Source organism: Heterocephalus glaber, unplaced genomic scaffold (genome assembly GCF_053883595.1).
Source record: "Heterocephalus glaber isolate CG9 unplaced genomic scaffold, H.glaber_assembly_v1.0 deba00001813, whole genome shotgun sequence".
Classification (NCBI taxonomy): domain Eukaryota; kingdom Metazoa; phylum Chordata; class Mammalia; order Rodentia; family Bathyergidae; genus Heterocephalus; species Heterocephalus glaber.
Window position 1 is genome coordinate 485,272 of NW_028258484.1, and position 26,436 is coordinate 511,707.

Genomic DNA, 26,436 nt, shown 5'->3' on the forward strand with positions numbered 1-26,436 from the left:
AAAAGAGAAAACACACTCCACTGTGACACGAGCACCTCATGAGGGTGAGAGAGCCTGGCCAAGACACTTCCATAAATGGTACGTACTAAGTGTGACTGGGTGAGTTTTGTGAGTGGACAGACCACAGGCTGTCCATCCCAGGGTACAAGAGGCCATCTTGCTTTCAAAACTAAGACAAGATTAGTAACACGAAAGCCAGGTGTGGTGGTGTACACCTGTAATCCCAGCACTCAGGAGGCTGAGGCAAGAGGAATGCTGAGTTCAAGGCCAACCTGCCCTACATAGTGAGTTCAAGACCAGCTTGAACTGCAGAGCAAGATCCTGCCTCAAAAAAATCTATAAAAATTAATAATTCATTAATAATGAATAAAATTTAAATCTACAAAAAACCCCAGAAATATGACTATTACATTTTCAAAAGGCTTCCATTGGACAATGGGTATTTTGTGAGCTGCATTTTCACAGCCAGGCACAATCAGGACATTCAGAAGCAGAATCAGATTTGTGTGTGTGTGTGTGTGTGTGTGTGTACATCCACGTGCGTGCACACACACGCGCGCGGTGGAGATTAAATCCAGGGCCTTGTACATGCTAACCATGCGCTTTACCACTGAGCTACATGCAGCCAAATCTGAGTTTCAAAATTCCATGCAGGGCAAGAAAGTCTCTTATTTCGGGATTCTTTCAACTTCAAAATGCCGTCTACATCTTTAAAATTGCTAAATATTTGACATCGGTCCTGGTGACTTCTAACTACTCAAGGAATTCTCCGTGAAGGCCACTTCTCTCCCGATCCTCCCTGCTCAAGAATTTATGAAGTTTCTGGGCCCAGGATGTAGCTCAGTGGCGCTGCACCTGCCTGGCAAGTGCAATGTCCTGAGTTCCATGGTGGGGGGGGTGACGTTTCTGACTACTCTACCAGAGCAAGATTAGCAACCTCTCCTGGGCTTTCAAGAGCTTACAGAATCTAAAGCAGACTGAAAACTTCTCTGGTTGTGGCCCAACTCCTCCATCTCACAGAGAAAAAAAACCAAAGTCCAGGACTGCATATTCACCCACTCCAAACACATCTATCCCCTCTCTTCCTCCAGATGAGCTACAGTGAGGTCCACATCCCTGACACACAGCTCTGGTCCTCAAGCTCGGTGACCGCCATCTGTCTTGTTCACAGTGAGTACCCCAGCACCTAACTCTGTGTCAAACATGGAATAAACACTGTTGAATAAATGATATCACAAAGTTGTCCAGCAGAGGTCCCTCATCTATAAAATGAGAAAACTGAGGTCCAGAAGTCTCCAGGGATGGGCACAGATACAACACCATACTTGGTGCCAGAAGAGAAAGTGAGACTCCACCTACCACACTCAACTGCTTGACCATTTGGGTCCTTCAGGTCAGGCACTGTCTTACTTACACCTCATGAAAAACTTCCAGATGAGGACATCCTTCATACTATACTGATGAGGAACCTGGGGCCTAGAGTCACAATGCTGTCTAATTATGGCTGCCTAGCTGGGACCTGTTTCCAGTACCCTCTCACTAACCTTCATCCTGATACATTTCCCCAGGGTAGCCGAGGACCTACCACCTCTTCTGTCCCCATGGTGGGCCTTACTCTGCACCCAACTGCCATGCTGTTTCTGCCAGAATAACAATGGACAGCTCCAGCTTCCTTATCTAAAACTCAGGTAAAAATGGGCACATCAAAAAAAAAAACCAAAAAAACAAGTCAGCAAAAGGGCACAGGGAATGCAAAGGTCACTCATAACATACAGCCATAGAAGTAAGGAGGGGCAGTTCATAAAGCTTCGCCACCTTCTCTCCACCCTAAGATATGCCAAGTTTTCTGTCTCCATTTGAGGCTACAGCTAAAAGACAGGCGTATTCTACCTCTCCACCGATCTGCCCAACTCTCAGGAATCCTCCAAAGCCTGTCAGAGGACCAGAGATAAAACTTTTTCATGATAACCTGCACATGTGACTTAACGAAGTTTTTCATTCACAGCGCTACATTCATTACTGATAGAAATGAAATGGGCCTTGCAAAGGAAAAAAGAACACTCTGATTTTCAGTACTTCCTATCTTAAATTGCAGATTTGTGCCAAAATCAGTAGTAATACCTAGGGGTCCTATGATGTGCCGGAGACCCCAGTACTTCCATTTGTCATTCTAGTTGGTTCACAGCAAGTATGGTGCCCCACTCTTCAAAGAAGTGAGCAGAACTGGGGATCTCCCTCCAAGCTTCAATTAAGCACAAGAGTAAATGGTGCTGGTTAAAATGGCCTCCAATTGTTGAGAATATCTTAGAAAAACAGAAAGAATGCTTTCCCCAATCGAGATACAATAACCTGAGCTCTGCTGCCCTCTACTCAGGCCACCTGGGCAGGGGAGATGGGTTATGGGGTGTTGGCAGATATTCAACTGGGCCCAGCATCCTCCAGAAGGTTGAAAGAGAATGTGAGCATGCTCACCCAGACATCCCACAGAGCCTTATAGGCCTATGGGAAGAAAAAAAAAAAATCAGTGATTCTTCTGAGGAAGGGCAGGCCATACACAAGTTGGGAAAGGAATGCCAAGCAATTCAGAAACTGGGGCTGTTGGAGAAGCCAGGCCTTTCTGTAACAAGTTCAACCTGCTGTGATTTCTGAACTACTCAGGCCTCACAAAGCAAAAGAGCTAGTAAAATATTTGTCAGTCAGAAAAAGAAACCAAGCTTATCTATATAATTTATATATCTAGCTGCTATTTTTGGTGTGTTTATTAAGGACTGAATTCAAGGTCTTCACATTGAGCCTCATCCTTAGTACCTACCTGTCCCCCCTTTTTGAAACAAGGTTTTGCAAAGTTACCCAAGCAGGGTAACTTTATTTATTTATTTATTTATTTATTTATTTATTTATTTATTTATTTTTTGGTACCAGGAATTGAACTCGGGTCCTTGCGCTTGCGCAGCAGGCGGTAAAACCACTGAGCTAAATCCCCGGCCCCAAAGCAGGGTAACTTTAAAACGCTCCTGCCTCAGCCTTCCAGAGTGCCAGGCAGCTGCTGTTTTCTTAAGGCTTATACATAGCTTTCAGTACCAACAGATGGTAAGAAGGGAGATCTCTGGGGATAAGATAGCCAGCAGTTTGAAAGGACACCAGGCCATTGAGTGACCATCTTCCAGGCTGACTGGGCTGCGAACCTCACTGGAGCAAGATGTTACAAAATGAAACTTTCAAAACTATGAGATCAACACAGGATCCTGGAGGTACCAGCAGGCAGAGCTTCAAGCTCCAAACATCTGAGCCTCCATTGCTTTGCTGAACTGGGCCATGTATACTCAGACTTGACTTTCTCATTCATGATGGGGCTGTAATTCTTGTTTTAAGCCCGGGATTTAGCTCAGTGGTTTCACCGCCTGCTGCGCAAGTGCAAGAACCTGAGTTCGATCCCCGGTACCAAAAACAAAAAAAAACCCTATGTCTTGCTGCTGGCTGGGTGGCTCAAATTTAAACATTTTATGTTCCCATCAGCTTGACCCATCCCGCAGCACAGGACAGTCCCATCAGGTGGTACAAGCTGTCTGATGGGGCAGCCATACATATACCACCAGTGGGGCCGGGGATTTAGCTCAGTGGTTCCACCACCTGCCTCTCGAATGCAAGGTCCCGAGCTCAATCCCCAGTACCAAAAAAAAAAAAAATTCCATTTGCCATATACCACCAGTGGTTCAAGCCAATGGGAACAGGTTAAACTTCTCTCCCTCAACCTCAGAGCTAGGTTGTAAACACTGAATCAGTTCCTCTCCTAGCAAGTATCTACCATGACTCCCTCCCAAGAGTGAGCCCCAAACACACACTTCTGTCCATTTACATGTCCTGTTATTTCCAAAGTGTGAGTGTTGCTTTATTCTCACTTTTTTCTGAATGGTTTGCATGCTCCATTTTCCAAACTTCCCTTCCCAATAACCCCAGTTTCTTCATTTCCAGTCTGCTGAGGACAAACCAAGGGACATGAAAAAGTTGCTACAGCAGAATCATTTGTTGCCTTCTGGACTCCTCAGTCAAACCTGAGGCAAGTGCATTTCACAAACACAAACCATGCCTTAAGGATTCTAGGCCACCGCCAGGCATGGTAATGCACACCTATAAGCTCAGCACTCAGGAGGCTGAGACAGGTTGATCAGGACTGAGGCCAGCCTGAACTACACAGTAAGCCCTGTCTCAAAAAAATAAGTGTTAAAAAACAACTTCCATGTAAATAAAGACTAAAAGGTATAACAGATAATGTGAAATAGGAAGAAAAGGGGCAAAAGGGAAGGGGAAGTGGGAGAGGTAGGGGAAAGGAAAGAAGGGAATGGAATTAATATGAGAAAATGAAGAAATGGAAACAAAGTTTTTGTAAATAGAGGGGAATGGAGGGGTTGAAGGGAAGGCAGGGTAATGGGGAAAAAATAAGGACCAAGAGAGATTATGTAAAAGTGTAAATTTCCAATGATAAATGTCATTATACTGTATACCTAAAATGTACCAATAAAATTAATTTTAAAAAAACAAACTTCCAGTCCAGAGATAGGTAGGGTGGGGTTCAGGAGAGATTATCAAAACAAGAAGGAAAGATAAACTTTGTTAATGATTTACATCAAAAACAGGGAAATAAAAGAGTGGAAGGGCTTATTTTTATAAATTACACACTGACAACTGAAGGGCCAAAAGCAATTGTAAGTTTATACAATTTTGTTAGACTTCTAAACATTTGTGAATGGAGACAATAAAATGACTTTAAATTGGGATTCATTATTCAAAGCAAACAAATCTTTCTGTGCCTACCAAGGGAACAGTGCAAAAGCAAAGATGTTCAACACTACCTCCCTGTCCTACCCTGGTTCTAAAAAGCCTGTTTTGAAACTGTATTTATTAATAACTCATTTTATTAAGAATCAAAATTTCGGGGCCAGGGATTTGGCTCAGTGGTTTCGCTGCCTGCTGCGCAAGCGCAAGAACCCGAGTTCGATCCCCAGTACCAAAAGAAAAAGAATCAAAATTTCTGGGGCCAGGGATTTAGCTCAGTTGGTTTCAGCACCTGTCTTGGAAGCGCAAGGTCCCGAGTTCCATTCCTGGTACCAAAAAAAAAAAACCAAACAAACCAAAAAAAAGAAAGTTTCAGATGCACATGAGATCACCAGGGGTAGGGGGGTGTTTGTTTGTCGTCGTCATAGTCCGTGTCCCGTCCCATTGTCCCCCCCATCCGACCACTGGTACCAGGAACTGAACTCAGGACTTTGTGCTTGTCAGGCTGGTGAGGCACCACTGAGCTATATCCCCTGCCTGAGATAACCACTATTAATCACAGTGTGTGGATAAAATTCCAACTAACAGAAAGAAACTGAATGTGCCAGCTGGCCTGTGGAAGTCACACTGTGGACAAGGGGTGTGGCACAGTCACAGTGCCTGCCTGGTATCCACCTCCAGCAAATTTTTTTTTAAAAATTGAAGCCCTTTTGGGAATCTTTGAAAACTCCATGTCAAAAGCTACATCTAGGCGGGTGTGGTGACACACCCTTGCAATCCCAACAGGAGGATTACTCTAAATTCAAGGCCAGCCTGTACTGCAGAGTGAGTTCAAGGCCAGCCAGGACCCTGTCTCAAAAAACAAAGCCACATCTATTCAGTAGGGAAGGAAACAATTACTTTTCTATTGTTTGTTTCCCTAACTAGGAAGCTTCTTTAAACCAAATACTTAAGTTCCAGCCTACAAATGGAATCTGCTGGTTTTGCCTATGCACAACCATCTCTGTTGTCCTAGAAAGAGTGCCTTAGTCTTCTCTGGGAAACTGGCCAGAAGGAGGCAGGTTGGGGACTCAGGCAGGGTCTAACAGAGCACCATTCCCCTAGTGCTGTGGCTAAATGAGAGACCCAGTGACAATACAGAATGGGATACCTGAAGACCTCTCTGGATGGGCCCTGAAACCAGCAGGAAACCAAGATGGCTGCTAAGCTGCTAGAAGCCACCTAAGGGTCCAGGCAGAGGCTACCTAAAACAGACAGAGGAGAAAGTAAGAAGGGAAAAACAGGAGGGTGCAAGATATCCCATCATTTGAACCTCTGGGTCCACCTATGCTTGAAGCAATTCATTCCTTGTACTTCTCAGTCACATGGGAAGTCATCTGTAACCTATAAGAGGGTGTGTTGTTACTTGCAACCACTAGTCCTGTGCAAGGAGTACCTGAGAGGGCAAGGGGAAGAAAGCTGGCAGCAGGGTGTGAGTGCTTCCTAGGCTCCCAAAGGAAGTTCAAGTAAGGTGTGGAGACATTGCCAGGCTCCAGAGCCACATCTGATCCCCAGCCCTAGTCTGACAGAGGGGCTGCATTTTCCTAGGAAAGCACAGCACTCCCCAAGAACAAAGCATCCCCAACCAAAGTTTGGAATCATCTGCTCTTTTGTAAGAATGACAAGAGTGATGTATAAAGGGAACCATAAAGTAACCTCTGCATTCCCACAAGCAGGGGACATGCAATAGGAAGGGGAGATTCTGGCATACTTGAAAATGCAATCAGAATAGCAAAAATAAATAGCAAATAGCCAAAAAAAAAAAAAAATCCAAATAGCAATGGAGACTAGAAACAGACTGAATAAAACAGCAAACGAAAAAACTGGAAAAAATTCCATGGCTAGGCTGATGCCGCTGGAGGCAAGAATTCCATAAAAATGTACTTCAAGGACTATGGAGCAGGGTAGGAAAATTCCTTCCAAATCTAGTGCTTTGATCATGGGAGACAGAAAAGCTTTATGTGGTACTCAGCAGTCCAGGTGGGTACATGTCAAAGCACATGCACCTTTACCCCCTGCACCCTATTTGTAAGTCTCCACCAAATTCCTAAGGAGATTTTGGGCACTGGCTTTTTAGCTGTCATTATAAAGGATCAAGAGCTGTGGTGAAGAAACAACATCTGTCCCTCAACGCCTGCTCTCCAAACCTAACACTCACAGGTCACTCAAATGCAACTGTGGCTATCCAGTCCCAATTAATAAATATGATTAGACAGACTCAACATGCCCACCTCAGGTGGCAGCTCAATGGATGGGAGTCTGGCAGCTTCCTATAACTTTATATGTACTTCACTTTTCTAAAAGCAGATGACAAGTGAGCTTAGGAGGGAGGACATCCATGTTTCTCTGGTGTCACACCAGTGTTGTCCACAGACCATATTTATCAGAACCTCCTGAGAACCTGTTTGAAAATCCAGAAGCAGAATAACTGAGGTACATACAGCCATGGGGATACCACATTCTTAACCAGCTGCCTGTTGATTTTTAAGCATACTGAAGTGGGAACAATGGCATCCAGTGTCCAAGAGCCCAAAACATGTAGGACACTCAGCAATCCTTGATTCACTGGCTGTTTCCTGTGTGTGCAGTCCATGAAAGAGGATACACCTTCATCCTCCTACTGGAAAAAAGGGCATGACGATCATTACAAGAGGCCTAGTCAGAGTGGCTGAAACCACAGTTCACATGACCACACCAAACGGGCCCTTCAGAAGACAATGGCCCAGTCAAGACAATATGGACAGTGCCACATTCTTTTCAACAGTAATCATTTCAGCTAAAGAGAAAGGATTATTATGGCCCTGCCTCAGCCAAGCTAGCATTAACTTAAAGCCCAATAACTGCAACCCATGCAGAAGGGAGAAATGAAAAGGGAAAAAAAATTTTTATCTCCCTCACACCTGGAAAGTGTGAGTTTCAGCTAAAAAGAAATGTTCTTACATTTATAGCTAAGTGGATGCACACTGAGACCATACTCTTAAATAAATAGGACACACATGTGTAAATACCGAATAGTTTCCCTGGTGTGAAAAACTGAAAGAGTAAATAAGGATCAAAATGTATAATTGATACTGTGAAATAAGAAGAAAAGGTCTAAAGGAGTAGGGGAAGTGGGAGGGGTAGGGGAAAGAAGAGGGAAAAGAAAAAAAAAAGAAAAGGAAAAAAATGGAAACAAAGTCTTTGTAAATAGGGACGGGAGGGCAGGGGAATGGGGAAAAAATAAGAACCAAGATACATCATGTAAAGGTACAAGATCCCAATGATGAATGTAACTGTGCTGTATACCTAAAATATACCAATAAACTTAATGAAAAAATAAATAATAAAAAGAAATGTTCTCTTCAATAACTGAATCTGGACATCTTCATTCCAATGACTTTTTTTTTTTTTTTTTTTTTTAAGACAGTCTCACTATGTAGTTCAGGTGGCCTTGAATTCACTAAGTAGTCTAGGCTGGCCTTGAGACCATTTTCCTGCCTCAACCTCCCAAGTGCTGGGATTATAGGCATGCACCACCACGTCTAGCTCAAATGACTTCTTGTTGGTTAGAGAAGCCAATTTTTATACTAGTACCCAAAAAAGTGCGCTTAAAGAAAAACTTTACATTTATATATATATTTTTTTGGTGCCAGGGATCCAACTCAGGCCCTTGCGCTTTCGAGGCAGGTGGTGGCACCACTGAGCTAAATCCCCAACAACATTTATATTACTTTTTTTTTTTTTTTTGGTACCGGAGATCGAACTCGGGACCTTGTGCTTGTGAGGCAGGTGGTGGAACCACTGAGCTAAATTCCCAGCCCAACATTTATATTCTTGAAGAACTGCAAGGGAAATCAAACACTTAAGTCTTGACCTCTAGTCACAGTGCATGCCTGTAATTCCAGTACTCTGAAAGCTGAGGGAGGAAGATGACAAATTTGAGCCTGTCTAGGCAAGAAATGACAGCAGGATGAGCTGCACCACCCTTCCATGGTAGAGGACCAAATACCCTGACAACTGCACAAATGGGATGCATAAAACATGGCTTAAAGGAAAATTAGAATTTCTTAGTATTTCCCCACCTCATTTCTACCCTAGTTTTGCAAAGACCAAATAATGAACACCATTATTTAAAAATCATGCAAAAAGAGCCACATGTGGTGGCACGTGCCTGTAATCTCAGCACTTTGGAGGCTGAAAGAGGAGGATCACCTCAAATCCAAGGCCACCCTGAACCATAGTGAGACTGTCTCAAGAACCCCCCCCCAAAAAATGCAAAAAAGAAAATTATAGGGCATGGTAGAAAAAACCCAGAATTAGAGGAGAACCAGGACAATCAGGGCCCAAGGTCCAGTGCTATGACTACTCTGAGGCACCAAGGAAGCTTCTAAAATGACATGGTTAGACCAGACACTCCCCCCAAACTCTTCAATCCCAAAGGCCCTGTTCTGACAAATAACTGGGTTCCCTGCCATTTCCATGATGTCCCAGGAGCTACCCTAGCCACAGTTCATGGGCTGAGAAGCTGATACTCTGGCCACAAGACAAATGGCAAATGTTTCTGTTGGCTTGTGGGACTCCATGTGGGGCAAAAAGGGAAGGCTTCCCTTGCGTCTTTGGAAGTGTGAAGAGCAGCCCTCAAAACACCTTGCCTCCCATGAAGGCAGCCTGTGCCCTGCCTGCCTCAGTTCTCCATTTGTAACACACACACACAGTTCTCCATTTGTAATGTACTGTGACTCTGTCACAGGAAACATGCTAATGGAAGGTGATGATGCCACACCACCAGGCAGGAGCCTCTATATTAGTACAACTTTCCAGCCTGAGACATTTGAAAAAATGCAAAGCTGCATGGGAAAATCTCAAGTTCCCATGATTTCGTGCTTAATTTAGACCTGGCTGGTGGCCATGGTGCTGCTAAGTGCTGGGCTGTTGCCATCTCTTCGGTGTGGGGGGAGTGAGTTGCAGGGCCCTCAGCCAGGTGTCGGCAGTCTCTGGGTTTCCGGCACCACAGTGACTTCACCCTTCTTGAAGGGAGCAAGGATGCATGCCAAGAGGTGTCTGCTGAGAAGAAGGTATTCTCACCCTGTATAAGCACAAGGCCACAGCCATGAGGAAAATGAGTGGCTGGCCCACCTCTGCCCTATGACCAGCCCTCCTAGGTCAACTAAGTCCCTTCCCTCAGTGGTTGCAGATTTCTGTGGGGAAACTGAGGAAGTTACTAGACTTCTGGTAATGATGGCCGCCCTTAAGCTTTACCAGCTGGCTTTGATCCCCACCTCTATCCCAGTAGCCCTGAACTTGGAAGGTGAGCCAGAGTCCCAGAGACTAGAAGACAGGCTTACCTCAAATGTTGAGCCAAACCATCCTAAATTTGGGTCCTTGGGGTGTCCTAGGGAAGGACCGAGCCTGAAGGTCAACTTTCTGTGCCACTTGTGTACTGTACCCTCTTTTCTAGTCGCTTTCTTATTGGAACCATATACACCATCACTCCAGAGAAACAAACCAATAAGACAGGCTCCTGCCTTGAGCTCTACACACCTGCCAGTACCTCTGCCACCCTCTTTGCTCTTTGTTTGACTGTCACTAGCTGGAATCTTTGTCATCATTTAGATGTCAGGTTAAACACTGCCTCCTCAGAAACTACCAGGTACTCTTATCAATTCACCAGTTTGTGTTTCTGGCAGAGACCCTCCTTCTCTGACATTCTCTAGCTTATGCAACTGTTTATCTGTTCAGATCCTGCCTGCCTGCCCCACCCTCCAAGAGAGCTGGGCCACATCTGAGTCTTTACCACCCTCTCCCCAGTACCCAGAACAGTGCCTGGCCTATAGTAAACCCTCAGTAACCACCCCTATAGTTGGGAGTGGTGATGCATGCCCGTAATCCCAGCACTCAGGAGGCTGAGGCAGGATAATTGCCATGAGTTCAAGGCCAGCCTGAACTACATAGTGAGACGCTGTCTCAACAACAACAAAATAAGTACCTCTATATAAATGACATAGAAGTCAAAACAAAAAAATCTAAAGATATCTACTCAGACTGCCTGAGTTAACACCTTGATACTATTCACCCAGTTCCTGTTCCCCTTTGGTTTCTATCTCTTGAGTAAGAAACACCTGCTGTGCTGCTTGCCCAACAATAATCCAGACAGGCATGGTCAATTAATAAATGCTGACTACAACATGAACAGCCACTGAAGCCCAAGCCTGAGGGGGCTGGGGCACTGAAGAGAAGCTGCTAAGCTCTGGTTCTATAGCAGAACAGAACTAAGAGTACTGCAAAATAGAAGAGGCTCTCAGTAGAAGATAGCAATACTAACTGAGCCAAAACTTACTGTATCCCGGGCACTATTTTAAGTATTTCATAGGTCTTCATAACAATCCCAGAGAGGAGTTAAGTCTTCTTATCCCCTTTTTACAGAGGAACCGGAAAAGCTACACTGCTAGCAAGTGATAGGACCAGGATCAGATCCCATCTGTCCCTTATTCTTATTCTTTCTGGCTTAGACAAATTTAGTACTGAAAGTCTAGAATGATAAATTTTTCTCTTGTTGAAGCTTCAGGCCTAAGAAGAGCCCTCTTATCTAGGTGTTTGGGCCCAGAAGATGACAGATGTCTTCCTACCCTTATGACCTGTTGAACAGGTCCCAAGAGTTCCTTTTCTCAGCAAGCTCACCAATCAAACAAGCAGGAGGCAGACAATGGAGGGGGAATGCTCAGGTCTCATGATGTATGAATGTGGAATGCCAATGCCAGCAATGGGGAAGAGGTTTTGATGGAATCAAAGAAAGCTCTGCTTTAAAAAGTATAGGGTTGGGCCGGGGATGTAGCTCAGTGGCACCACACCTGTCTGGCAAGTGCAAGGTCCTGAGTTCAATCCGATACCGAAGGGGGAAATAAAAGGTATAGGGTCTACAGACTAGCAACACAGCACAATCGGCTGAGCAGAACCATATGGACTCCAGAACAGGCCCTAGGAATTTTTTTTAACTTACATCCTTTAAAAAAGATGCCACATTAGTCTTCTACTAAATCAGCCACATCAAATTTAGTGACCTGAGAAGTCTCCATTGCTCCTCTGAAATGGGCCTTTTAAAGCTATGAGGTTAACTTCCTTTTTTGGCACAGAATGAAAATATTACTTTTTCTCCACTGCTGGAGACATTCCCAGTGTTTTATTTACTCTACAACACTGACTGGCTACACTGGGAGGAAACGTTCCTTCCTAACTCTTAAATGTCAAAGTCTGCCCCAGACAAGAAGGGGGCCCAGCTCTATTTTCTCGTCGCTCCTCTGTTTGCTTAAATGTTTTGTTAGGGACTGTTGAGTACATGCAAGATAGTATGTGCAAACCACATGTGAGGTACACACAAAATGAGCCCCTGACCCCATGGCCCCTCAAGGCCTGCAACACTGCCATAAGGTTCATTCAGGGCTTTCTTGGCTCCCACCTCTTCCACCTCTGGGGCAAACAGCCTGGGTTTTAGTCCTATATCTTTTTGAGATAGGGTCTCACTGCCATGCCTAGGCTGGTCTCCAACTCCCAGGCTGAAGCGATCCTACTGCCTCAGCCACCCAAGGAGGTGGGACTCCAGGCATATGCCACCATGCCCAGGTGCCACTCTGTTTAGTAACATCATTTCATAATCACAAAGACATACTGATAATTTAGTTGATACTAGATTTGACAAGAACTTTCCACACTGTGTATAAAGAAGGTGATGCCGGGCCGGGGATTTAGCTCAGTGGTTTCGCCGCCTGCTGCACAAGCGCAAGGACCCAAGTTTGATCCCTGGTACCAAAAAAAAAGGTGATGCCACCAGGCACAAGGGACTTATGAAAGCACAAGATACAGTCTTCAGTCCAGTTGGAAACAGCAACCCCATACAGAACAAAACCAGACTCCACACTGGTTGCTCCTGAAAAGATAAGAGATAGGCTGGAACCTGTCAAGTGCACTGGTAGCAAGGTTATGGAAGAATGAGAGGGAGGAAAGAGTGCTTAAGGAGAAGTAGGCAGGCCTTAGAGTGAGGTGCACTTGCTGAGTTAGCAGGATGGCAGGAATGGACAGACATACTAGGAAGCAAGGTGAGGCTTCACTACTAGGACCTCCCCAGGCATGCTAAGAAATCTGGACTAAGCCAGGCTTGGTGGTGCACACCAGTAATCCCAGCAACCAGGAAGCTGAGGCAGAAGGATCACTTCGAGTTAGAGGCCAGCCTGGGCTACACAGTGAGTTCAAGGTCAGCCTGAACCACATGCCAAGACTGTCTCATAAAAATAAAAAAAGTAAAAGAAATCTGGACTTGACAACTTTGGTTATTCACGTTTTAAGATTCTTGCCTTCAGGAGGCTGGGGATTTAGCTCAGTGATTCTGCCGCCTGCCTCGCAAGCACAAGGTCCCAAGTACGATCCCCGGCACCAAAAAAAAAGATTCTTGCTATCAACTCCACAAACAGTAACTGTGGCTGCCACTAGCATAGTACTTACTCTGTGGCAGGTACTCTTAGGAATAACCTAATGAATCCTTACTATAAGCTATGCTACTGTTTGCTTAATTTTTGGCGGGGGGGGGGGCTACCGGGGATCAAATTCGGGTCCTTGCGCTTGCAAGGCAGGCGGCAGAACCACTGAGCTAAATCCCCGGCCCTTACTTAGTATTTTTTTTTTTAAATCAGTTTGCTTTTAAATTCAAATACCAATTTTAAGTAACAATACATATGAAGAATTATTACTATAATATTGGGGGAGTGCCTTGTTTTATTTCTATTGAGATATAACTTTTACAGAATAAAACTCACCACTTTAAAGTATATAATTCAGTGCTTTATCTTTTTTTTTCTTTATCTTTTTTTTTTTTTAAAGTATATTCAAAATGAGTCAGGTGTAGTGGCGCTCACCTATAATCTCAGTACTCAGGAGGACAAGGCAGGAGGATTGCTGCGGGTTTGAGGCCAGCCTGGGCTATATCATCAGTTCAAAGCCAACCTGAATTATATAAAGTAAGACTCTATCTCAAAAAAACAAACAAGTGACTAGGGATTTAGCTCAGTGGTTTTGCCGCCTGCTGCACAAGCGCAAGAACCAGAGTTCAATCCCCGGTTCCTAAAACAAATAAAAAAGCAAGTGTATTCAGAATGGAATGCAGCTATCACTACTATCTAATCCCACAATATTTTTATCACCCCCAAAAGAAATCCTGCATCCATTAGTCACTATCCTTCCCCTTCCCCTCAAGTCCCTGACAACTACAAATCTACTTTCTGTCTATGGATGTGTCTATTCTGGCTACTTTACATATGTAAAAGGAAGCAGACAATATGTGGTCTTTTGTGTCTGGCTTCTTCCACTTAGCGTCATCTTTTAAAGGTTCATCCACGTTATATATTAGCACCTCATTGCGTTTTATAGCTGAATAGTTTTCTATTTTGTGGATAAACCACGTCTTATTTATCCATTCATCAGTTGATGGGCACTTGGGTTGTCCCCAATTTTTTGGCTGTTACAAATAATGTTAATATGAACATCTGTGTACACATTTTTGCACAGATTTGTGTTTCCAGCTCTCCTGTGTATATACTGATAAGTGGGATTGATAGGTCCTATGTTAACTTAATGTTTGTCTATTTAAGGAATTGACAAAGTACTATGGCACTTTTAAAATAAAGCTTTATTAAAACTAACAACATTCAAATGAATACCACTTAAAGTTGTTTTAGGAAATACTGCTGCAAGGGAAGTTACTGATGCTGGTTTTTGTCTTAGTCTGGGAACAGAGAACTGATGTGGTCAGAACAGCATTTCTGAAATCCTCATCAGGCAGCAGACAGTTGGAGCAGAGGGAGGAAGGGAAGAAACTTAGACGCTACAATCAAGCAATGAGAAGACACTGGAGCCTGAATCTGGTTGTGATAAGGGCATGGGAAAGGGCAGCAGATGACCATAAATACAGAGTAGGAAATAGAACCGCGATAACCCAATGTCAGTATGGGTAGGGTGGAGGGGAGGGAATAGCCAGGACAGAGTTGCCCTTAACAGAAAGTAAAACTAGAGAGGTTCCAGGGGAAAAGATGAGGCAGAATACTTAGCATTATTTCCAACAAGTGTATCTGGAGGTGCTGGCAGAACAGGCATAGAGAACAGAGGCAGGAGTGGCACTAAGGCCAGCATGTACATCTGAGAGAGTTAGGCAACAGAGCACAGGGAACCAGGGACAAGGATGCAAGTTAGGAGAATCCAAGTGGCTGCAGCAAAGTCCAAGAAGGGTCCAGGAGCACGGCACAGACGGATCCATTCAGCACCAGGGGAGTAGAGGGCAGAGATTCACTCTTATACCAGTGCACATAAGTATGCCTTCTCCTACTAATGACAACCAAAAATGGCACAGGTACCTTTGTACAAACACCTTTGTGATATATGCTAATCTCAGGACAAAACTAAACCTGTAGCTTCCCACTTCCTGTCTGCCCTTCTTCCCCATCCCTCCAGGGTTCTTCTGCCCAAGATCCACCACCTGGTACCAGGCAGACACAACCAGAGGCCCTGGAGCTTGTCTGGGCTTCCGGATCTCTCTCTACCCTTACTCCTTCCTCCCACGACCTCTGAACTGCAGGCTCTCACGGGACAGAGGCCCCAACTGTCTCCTCACTGCTGCATACTGGGGCTTGCCGAGTGCCTGGCACACATCTGCTATAGGAATGAATGACTGCAGGGCACTGAGTCCAGCCCCCACAGGCTCACACTCTACCTCTCCCCATTCCTCCTTGGAGCTCTGTGATCATCCATACCCTCACCAAACCTCTGAAGCAAGGACCCCCAAATGCCCACACTGGATTTAAAACATGGCCTATTGATTGTTATACAGTAAGTCCGAAACTTATGAATAAGTTCCATTCCAGAAGAATGTAAGTCAGATTCATTCTTTTTTTTGGGTACTGGGGATCGAACTCGGGTCCTTGCGCTTGCGCAGCAGGCACCGAAACCACTGAGCTAAATCCCCAGCCCCCAGATTCGTTCTTAAGTCCAACAAAGTGAGTCTTACACAGAGCTTTAAAACAATTCCAAAGAGCGGAAAGGTCACTGTTTTCTACCTACCACTGTTTAGTCAGCTCGTGAACCTCAGTGCTCTCATTCATAAAATGAAGATGACTTCCAAACATCAGCAAGACAAAGGACCTCAGAGCTGTAGAAATAAGGCTAAATGCTTTTTCATTTTGTTTTGGTACAGGAGATCGAACTCGGGTCCTTGCCCTTTCCAGGCAGGCAGCGCGGCCCAAGGCTAAATGCTTTCACTTCAGCAACAGGAATACCCATGTGCTCCACAGGCTTCTGACTTCCTTCTCCAACCCACTGGCCCCTTGATCACACCCCCTCCAGAAGAAAAGCAAAACAGAGCAAGCTGACATGGAACAGGAGGGGAATTTTTGAGTAATTTCACACTAAATTTAACAGGCATAAACAAACAGAAGTTTGCATACCATATAATTTTTGAATTCTTAAAAAGATTAGAAGTGTTCTGCCAAATGTCAAAACACAAAAACCAAAAGGAAATGAAAGTTGTTATTTTCCTTTTGGTTTTATCTCCATTGGCCACATGCTTTTATTCAGTGTTTACACTGCCATTGTCCTGCTTTGTTTGGAAAAATAATAATCAAGAGGCATGTTTCCAGTACTGACAACTGGGCAAGTTATGTGAATCTGCCCAGTTACTCTTGTGCCCAGAAAATGCTCTACTTTGGAAACCAGTGCCAAAAGGCCAAGGAAGAACTGTTAACTTGCCCTCCAAACATGCACTGGCCATGTCAGTACTGCCCCCTCCTCCTTCAACCACCACAAGGATAACAAGGCAAAGAGAACTGGGCTGTCCTGCAGCACACGTATGTATCTCAAGGAAAACATGAACCCAAGGCCTTTGACGGTAAGGCCAGGTAATATGGTGACCTCCAAATGCACCAAAGTGTCAAATCCACCAAGGTGATGGCTATAATTTACTGAGTACTACTATATCTCACCACGGGGCCCAGTGGATCACATCACAGATCTTGTTGCAATTCTGCATTTTACAAGTGCAAAGACAAGGCAAATCACAGAAATAGGATGAGGCTCTATGCTCTCCTAAGCCACACTCTCCCAGTGAAGACCCCAATGGGCTCAATCCTCCACTTCAGCCTAGTGTAGCATTTTTCCTAGGTGACTACTCTTCTCTGCTCCAATATTACCATGCTATACATCTAAGATGGCCCTCTGAAAATAAGAGGTAGTTCCACCAATCTTTCAAGGTCAACCCATGTAATTTCTACCCTGGAATCCCCATTTTACTGATAAGCTTCTTCCAGAGTGACCTACCCACAAAGGACCACCTTCTTGGGGCCTGGGAATATCCTCTTTCTTCCCTTCTAGTGTATCAGTTGTCCCTACCACACATTTGCAGTTCCTTCTGGACCTAGAATAGAACTGATCTTCCTCCCGCCTTCTCTGATGTCAGTGTTACAGCTTGTACCTAAATGTCCCCCAAAGCCTCGTGTGGTCATAGGTGGAGAGTTTGAAAGGCGGATGGATTAGAGTGTGAATGTGGATTAAGGATGGGTGCAGATAATAGAAGGCCCACCCTGGGTGTGGGTGGCACCAATCAATAAGCTAATAGCCTAGATAGAATATAAAGGGGCAGAAACTAAAGCAGCCTTGCTGCTGCTCACTGCCTTATCAGGGACTGTTTCTCCTCTATCATTCCCCTGTGCCATGCCATCCTGCCTTGGAGCCAGCCAACTATGAACTGAACCCTCTATGAACTGTGAGCCAAAATAAACCTCTCCTCCTTTAATTTTGGGTGTCAGGTATTTTGTCTCAGCAATGAGAAAAGTAACTAAGACAATCTTGATACTGGACAATAAGATGGGACAGAGATGTGTTATTCTCTGCAAACATTTGTGTGTGTGTTAGTGGGAATTGAACTCAGGGTCTTTGCATTGAGTTGCATTCCCAGCCTTTTTAAAAAAAAATTATTTTGTTTATTTAACTAACTTGCTACTAAGCGGCCGGGGTTGGACTTGAACCTTCAAATCCCCTGCTGCAGCCTCCCAGAGTGTTTGTTAAAACCTTTAGCAGGCAGGGTCTGTTTTTCACATGCCCCTCTCACCATGGAGGTAATAGTGAATACCTGTGTCAAGACAGAGCCTCCTTATCTGCCCAGAGAAAGGCACATGCACACAGACTCAGGCACTGTGAGCACAGCTGCACTACTCACTACAGCCAGAGTGGAGACAACTCTGTTCACAAACAGATGAGCAGATAAATAATGTGATTTGTTCATGCCATGGAATATTACTGAGCCTTGAAGAATATAGTCCTGGCACATGTTACAACATGGATTAAGCTGGAAAACATAACGCTGAGTGAAAAAGCCAGGCTCCCGGAGCTGTAAAATATTATATGATTCTACTTATATAGAATGTTCAGAATAGGCAAATCCATCAGGACACAAAGCAGACTGATAGCTGCCAGAGGATGGGGAAAGAGCAGAAGGGAGAATGTTTAGTGGGTACAGCAGTTCTTTTTGGGGTGATAAAATGTTCTATAATAAAATTATGTTGATGGTTGTATGACCCTAAATAATACTAAAAAAACAAAAACAAAAAAAATACTGAGCCATTTACACTACTAAAAGCCATGTATATACTTCAAACGGGTGAACTTTATTGCATGGTACATACATTATGTACCAATAAAACTATGAGGCTTGGGTCTCCATCATCTTGGGGTCATGAATGACTTTGACAGGTGAAGTCCCCTGAACTCACACATTGGACACATAGCAGCAGGGGAAAACAAGCCATGCTGTGCCAGACACTGAGATTGAGAGCTGATGTTCTCAGAGCATCATGGAGGCCCCTCGGATTCAACTCAAGCACACCCACGCCATCATATGTTTGTGTTGAAAAAGTCATCTGTGGCCAGTTAATTTAAAATCCTAGAGGGAAGCCAAGGTTGTGCTTCTGTCCCAATAGGAAGCAGGCTCTGTCCCAAGGCCAACAGTTTGAATCTTTAAACCCAAGGAAATGGGGAGGAATGGCGTTAAAGAATCTGTCTCAATCATCATAATTGCTGGGCAAATGTACCAAGGTGATGGGTGAAATTTATTGAATACTTCTGTGCCCATAAATGACCCACATGGCTCAAAGCATCAATCTTTCTGCATTTTGTAAGTGAAGAGAGGCCAAGTCATAGACCTGGTGTGAGGTTCTGTGCTCTCTCTCCTGAGCCCTTATCCCCTCTACTGAAGACCCAGGAGGGCCAAACCCTCAATCTCAGTGCTTATTGAAAAAATACTTACAACTCATAACACAATAAACCAATCTTCCAAAACTATACAGAAAAATCAAGAGATGAACAACAACCCAACAGGAAATATAAATGGCCCTTAAACATGGAAAAATATAAATCTTTAAATATATGACAATATGATCAGCTCTCTCTTCAGAAAAATGTAAATTAGAACTATACTGAGATACTATATACACCTGTTAGGCTGGCAGGAATCCGAACAGTTGACAACACCTGCTGCTGACAAGGCTGTGGGCAAACAAGCATGTAAGGGGCTAGTGAGAAGGCAATAAGCAGCACCCTCTGTGAAGAAGGGCCACACAAAATCTGTCAAAATGACAAATGTGTCTCCCTGTTGACCATGAACTGTGGGATGCGTCCCTGGGGACCACATGCACATGTGGGAGATGATACATAGAGAAGAAAACACACTGAAGGCATGTTACGAAACAGCATGCTGGAAATAGCCCAGATGCCTTTCTGCAGGGAATAAAATTACATTTCTTTTTAAACTTCATAATATCATACTAAAAGAATAACGACAACTCCCCATGTACTAATATAGAAAATCGGTAGAATATGCTATTCAGTTAAAAAAACCAAGGTGTAAAATAGTTTACACAGTATACTTTTTGTTTAGTAGAAGAGAAATAGGATTCTAGAGAAAAACTAGAAGAATATTCAAAATACAAAAGTGGTTATCAGCAAGAAGGGCAAACAGAACACATGAGATCAGGAGTAAGGGGCAATATTTCTCCAATTTTTTTCTTTGGTGCCGGGGATCAAACTCAGGACCTTGTGCTTTTGAGGCAGGTGGCAGAACCACTGAGCTAATCCCCGGCCCTCCAATGTATATTTTAATACTTTCTCATTTTAGAAATGTGTAAATATGGGGCCGGGGATTTAGCTCAGTTGTGCCGTCGCCTGCCTCACAAGCACAAGGTCCTGAGTTCGATGCCCGGTACCAAAAAAAAAAAAAAGAAATGTGTAAATAATTGCCCATTCAAATGAGCATTTCCTTTAAAAGAAAAAAAAGGCTCATTTTATTGGGGAAAGAAAAGGAATACCACAGCCACATCAAAGCCTTTGGCCAATAGATCTCAGGTGCCCAGTAGCCAAGGGGTCAGTCTCAGCCTAGACCAACCTGTATTCTTATGTGTCCACTTATATAGAGCCAGGCACCAATACTTGTGAGCTAGAGGGTAAGGACCTCAGGCCTTCTTATGGCTGTCCCTTTCTGTGACTCTCCTCCATTTCACATCTTGGTGGCTTTCCCCCACTGTTCATACTCCAACCAACCCACCAGCTCTTCTGATCTGAGCTTTCCCTCTCCTATGGCTCACCCTTAGCACTGTGTAACCCATAACCAGTGTGGTTCTAAACAGCTCTGGGCCTTTATCACAGGGACAAGGCTCCGCCAGGCAGGACAGCTCTCTAGGCAGCACACCTTTCCCAGCACTGGACCCTGCCAAGTGCTGGGTATGGAGCTGAGGGGTGCAGATCCATCTGATGCAGGCTGTTTGGAAGAGCTCAAGAGACAAGGCTCACAGGACAAAGGCAAAACAGATAACAAGAACACAAGATGGCACGCTGCCTTTCGGGCCAGACACTGAGCAGGCAAGGGGCCGGACAAGGTGGGTGAACAGCAGGCAAAGCACATTCTAAGCTTAGCTGAGAAAATTTAAGTGAAGAGAGAAGAGCAGTAAGAAGGGAGGCCAAAACCAACAGCCAACATCATGCAAAATGGACAAAAACTGAAAGCTTTCACTCTTTCATCAAGAACGAGACAAGGATGTCCACTGTCATCACTCTTATTCAATATAGTTCTGGAAACATTAGCCAGAGCAATTAGACAAGAAAAAGAAATAAAAGGAATAAGGATAGGAAAAGAAGAAATTAAATTATCATTATTTGCAGATGACATGATACTCTACACAGAAGACCCCAGAAACTCCACAAACAGACTTTTAGATTTAATAACTAAATTTAGTGGCATAGCTGAATACAAAGTCAACACTCAAAAGTCAATAGCTTTTCCGGGGATTTAGCTCAGTGGTTCTGTCGCTTGCCTCACAAGTGAAAGGACCAGAGTTGGATCCCCGGTACCAAAAAAAAAAAAAACAAAAAAAAAAGTTAATAGCTTTCCTGTACACAACAGACTCATGGAAAGAGAAATAAGAGAAACAATCTCTTTCACAATAGCATCCAAAAAAATGAAATACCTAGGAATCAATCTAACAAAGGAAGTAAAAGACCTCTACATTTAAAACTACAGTACTCTGAAAAAGAACATTGAAGAGGATAATAGGAAATGGAAAGATATCCCTTCTTCTTGGATAGGAAGAACCAATATAATGAAAATAGCCATACTTCCCAACTTGTTATACAGATTCTATGCAATCCCAATCAAAACCCCAACAGCATATCTCACAGAACTAGAAAAAAACAATCCTACAATTCAATTGGAACCAGAAGAGGCTGACAATCAATAGCAAAGGGAATTCTGGGCAACAATGCCAAGGCAGGGGATATCACAATCCCTGACCTGAAATTGTACTACAAAGCTACAGTGATAAAAACAATATGGTACTGGCAAAAGAACAGACCTGAGGATCAACGGAACAAACCAGAGGATGCAGAAACAATTCCAAATACTCAGCCACCTTATCTTTGACAAAGGAGCTGAACACCTTTACTGGAAAAAAGATAGCCTCTTTAATAAATGGTGCTAGAGGGCCGGGGATTTAGCTCAGTGGTTTCACCACCTGCTGTGCAAGCGCAAGGACCCGAGTTTGATCCCTGGTACCAAAAAATAAAATAAAATAAAATAAATAAAATAAGATAAAAGGTACTAGAAAAACTGGCTTCCTGCATGCCAAAGATTGAAATTAGACCCGTACCTTTCGCCATGCACTAACCTAAAATCGAAATGGATCAAAGATCTAAATATTAAAACAGAAACACTGAATCTGCTGGAAGAGAGAAGAGGTAGAATGCTTGAGGACATAGGAGTAGGCAAAGACTTCATGAACAAAACCCAGAAATACTGGGAAATACTACAAAGAATCAACAACTGGGACTTCATCTATTAAAAAGTTTTTGCACAGCAAGAGAAACCACCAACAGAATGAACAGACAACTGGGCCAGGGATTTAGCTCAGTGGTTTCGCTGCCTGTTGTGCAAGCGCAAGGACATGAGTTCAAACCCCGGTATCAAAAAAAAAAAAGAATGAACAGACAACTCACAGAGTGGGAAAGAATTTTTACCAGGTATTCAGATAAAGGACTATTAACTAGAATATAGAGCTCAAAAAAATCAGATCCTCCTCAAATTTAAAGACCCAGTGCAAAAATGGGCATCTGAAATAGACACTTCTCAGATAAATTAGAAACGGCAAATAAATATATGAAAAATGTTTAACATCACTGGTCATTTGTGAGATGCAAATTAAAACAAGGCTGAGATTCCATCTCACTCCAGAAAGAATGGCTGCTATCAAGAAATCAACCAATAACAAATGCTGAAGGAGGTGTGGGGAAAAAGGAACCCTTCTCCACTGCTGGTGGGAGTGTAGACTGGTGTAACCACTGTGGAAATCAGTGTGGAAATTTCTTGAAAAACTAAAACTAGAGGTTCCATTGGACCCAGCTATACCTCTTCTTGGTATCTTCCCAAAAGAATTAAAAGCATCATACCACAGTGATATATGTACATCCATGTTTATAGCAGCACAGTTTGTAATAGCTAAATCTTGGAAACAGTCCAAATGCCCATCAAGTGGTGAATGGATAAAGAATGGGTTTTTTGGGCCAGGGATTTAGCTCAGTGGTTCCACCACCTGCTTCGCAAGCGCAAGGACCTGAGTTCAATCCCTGGTACCGAAAAAAAAAAAAAAGCATGGGTTTTTTATACAATGGACTACTATTCTGCCGTAAAGAAGGATAGGCTTCAGACATTTATAGCTAAATGGATGGACCTTGAGACCATACTCTTAAGTGAAATAAATTGGACACACATGTTTAAATACTACATTGTTTCTCTGGTGTGAGAAACCAAAAATGGAAATAAGGACTGAGATGTATAATGGATGTTGAAAAATGGGAAGAAAGTGTTCAAATGGGAAGGGGAACGAGGGAGGAGGAGGGAGAAAGGAAGGAAGGAACAAGAAAAAAAAGTGAAAATGGAAGAAAATGGAAACAAAGCTTCTGTACATAGGGAGGGAAGGGGGCTTGAGGGGGGGAATGGGATAAAATAAAATTTTTTTAAAAAGGAGGCCAAAGGGAAGAGAAAGGAAAGACCACAGGCCAAATCAGGTTGGGCCTGGATACCCATGTCAACAAGCTGGGTTCCCTCCTCTGGTAGTATGAGGGGAGGGTCACTAACCCAACGGCTGTCTGTGAGCACAGCCCCACTACCCCTCTGACTTCAAGCAGCCCTCAGCCTTTTCCCCTGGACCCCAGCAAGCCTGGTCCTCATTAAATCAGGTCCAGGAAAAGTGCAAAAGAGGAAAAACAAAAGCTGCGTGTAAAGATGAAAGGCTTGGCCCTCTAAGGAATGAGATTCATTTTCTGGAAAGTTCTCTCTAAAATGACCCAAGGCTCAAAAGATGCTAGATCAGCAAGCTACTACTCTCAGATTCAAGAAAAAACAATGGCAAAGCCATGTTTCCACATCACCCACCAGGAGTAAACCTCAGGCCAACCAATTCCAAATTGTACTTCCATGGGCATCAAAGATTTTCAGTTTTTTTTAAAAAAATCTCAGTTTGCTGAGAGCTTGATTGAGTGGTCAATATGTTTAGCATATCACAGGACTGTTTCTTTTAAGAAAGGCATTTGTTTCCCCTTTTATAGCTTTAAACTGATTTGTTCTTCTAAAAAACAAAAGTCTTCATAGCAGCCTTTACATTTCTAACAGGATTTCTTTCCTTTCTTTTTTTTTGGCTGGTGGGGTGGTGTGCAGAGGATTGAACCCAGGGTCTTGTGCCAGACAGGTGCTCTGTCACTGAGGTACAGTCCCAGCCCTGAGATGGATTTTTTGTTTTTTATTTCTTTTGCATGTCACCGTGCTATATTATTTGACTACAGGTAACTTCCCTTCTCATGTCACCTAGAGACCATTTCATTCACAGCCGTTTGGCTGCCAGCCTTTTGTCTCTCTCTTCAGCAATGGTGAGACAGATTCCCTTTCCTTGGGGAAGAGAAATCTATGATTTGTTGCCTTTACCAATAACAAAAATGTTGAAGAGCCGAGTGGCAAAGCTTTTGCTACTGGCATCTTTCACATGAACCACATCAAAAGAGCCAGGATGTCGCTCCCTGTTGGTGATCACACCAATCCTGCCCAAGTTGGCATCTCCAGTCACCATATACAGGTTACCAGAGTCAAATGATAAAATCGCTAATCTTGCCAGTATACAAATCAATCTGGATGGTGTCATTCACCTTGATGAGGGGATCAGGGTAGCAAATGTTGCGAGCATCATGGGTCACCAGATTCCTTTTGTGCCCACAAAGATCTTTCTTACTTTGCATAACTTATACTTGGCCTCCTCAGGTGTATTGGTGTCACAAATCAGACAGAAATTCTCTCCATTCCTGTCAATGCTGATAACATCCATAAAACCAGAAGGGTAAGTTATATTATTTTGGACTTTGCCATCAATCTTTTTTTTTTTTTTTTTGTATCAGGGATTGAACATGGGGCCTTGCACTTGCAAGGCAGGCGCCGGAACCACTGAGATAAATTCCCAGCTTTGCCATCAATCTTTTTTTTTTTTTTGGTACCGGGTATCAAACTCAGGTCCTTGCGCTTGTGCAGCAGGCAGCGAAACCACTGAGCTAAATCCCTGGCCCCTTGCCATCAATCTTAATGAAGTGCTGCATGCAAATTTACTTCCTCACTCATCAGAGCATATACTTAGGTCTGTTCCTTAGGAAAATGATGAGAGGCAGACATTCTCTCAGCTTGTGGGGACCAGTGGATTGATGAGGAGCAAATACATTTAATGCTTTGAGCTGTTACCCACTTCAGATGCTTCTTAGGACCATAAGCCATGGCTGCACTGGGAACAGAAAGAGTTTTGTTTTCTGTTTTTTGGCTTTTTTTTTTTTTTTGGTACCGGAGATCGAACTCAGGACCTTGCGCTTGTGAGACAGGTGGTGGAACCACTGAGCTAAATCCCTGCCCCTTGTTTTCTGTTTTTTGAGACACGGTCTTGCTATGTAATTGAGGCTGTCTTATCGCTTCTTGGCCTTTTGGCTAAGATCAAGTGTAATTGATTGAGGCTGTCTTGAAATAACTATGTAATCCAGGCTGGCCTCAAACTCAATGTGATCTTCCTGCCTCAGCCTCCCCAGTGCTGGGATTACAGGCATGCACCACCATGTCCAGCAAGGATTTCTTAAATATTCACAAGGCAGCCAGGAGTGATGGATGGCCAATGCCTACAATCCCAGCACCTGGGAGGCTGCGAGGCAGGAGGATCACTGTGAGTTCCAGGCCAGCCTGGACTGTATAGCAAGATTCTGTCTCAAAAAAACAAAATATCCACAAGGCCAGGTATCATGGCACATGTGTGTAATCCCAGCACTGGGGAAGCTGAGGCAGGAGGATCACCACCAAGTTCAAGATCAGCCTGTGCTACATGAGTTCAAGGCCAGCATGAACTACATAGCAAAACCCTGTCTCAAAAAACAAACAACAAATTTAAATATTCACCAGCTGGTAGTGTAACATGGCACACAAATGCACACTTGTGCTGGCACGCTACATGTGGCAGTGTGCTGCCCTCCAGGTGACCAGTCTTGTGGGAAGAGGGAAGATCAGTATCTTTGTACAAAGTTGGCTCTTGACCAGTCAGGTGGGCCTAACACCACTAGGCGTAATACCAGGGATCTTTCCCAACATAGGAGACCTGCTCAGGAGGACTCTCAAACAACCTTTTCTATGTCAATGCCAAAGGCTCTAGAAGGAAATGACTATATGTGGGTATATCATGGGTCACCCTGCAGTGACCACTCAGCTTTCTAGGTTGCATCAGAGTTAGCTGTTAGGCAAACACATTTGCTGCAGAACTGCTGTTTTCTCTTCTGGAAACCTCCTGAAAAGAGAGGCAATAAATTGTGTGGGAAGAATATGCTGACATTCATCACCAACTTTTTGTCATTAACCCAACCTTACTGGCCCAAAGGAGAAGACACACCACAAAAACTGCAAGCCAGAATGCTGCTCTCACCTAGGACAGGAAAGCCCTCAAAGACACAGAATCAAAGTGTGTTGATGCTGGGAAGGACTACTCTTTCATTTATGTCACAAATGGA

The 26,436-nt window shown here is 43.8% G+C and overlaps 1 protein-coding gene and 1 pseudogene across 5 annotated transcripts in view; both read right to left on the minus strand.

Moving 5' to 3' along the window:
* Positions 1–26,436, minus strand: part of Epn2 (epsin 2) — a 111,521-nt gene that overhangs the window by 54,542 nt on the left and 30,543 nt on the right. The gene's annotated exons all lie outside the window — the stretch shown is intronic.
* On the minus strand, positions 6–24,791 carry LOC147820657 (small ribosomal subunit protein eS4, X isoform-like; annotated as a pseudogene). The gene has a single exon (XR_015448351.1). The product of XR_015448351.1 is annotated as a small ribosomal subunit protein eS4, X isoform-like (transcript).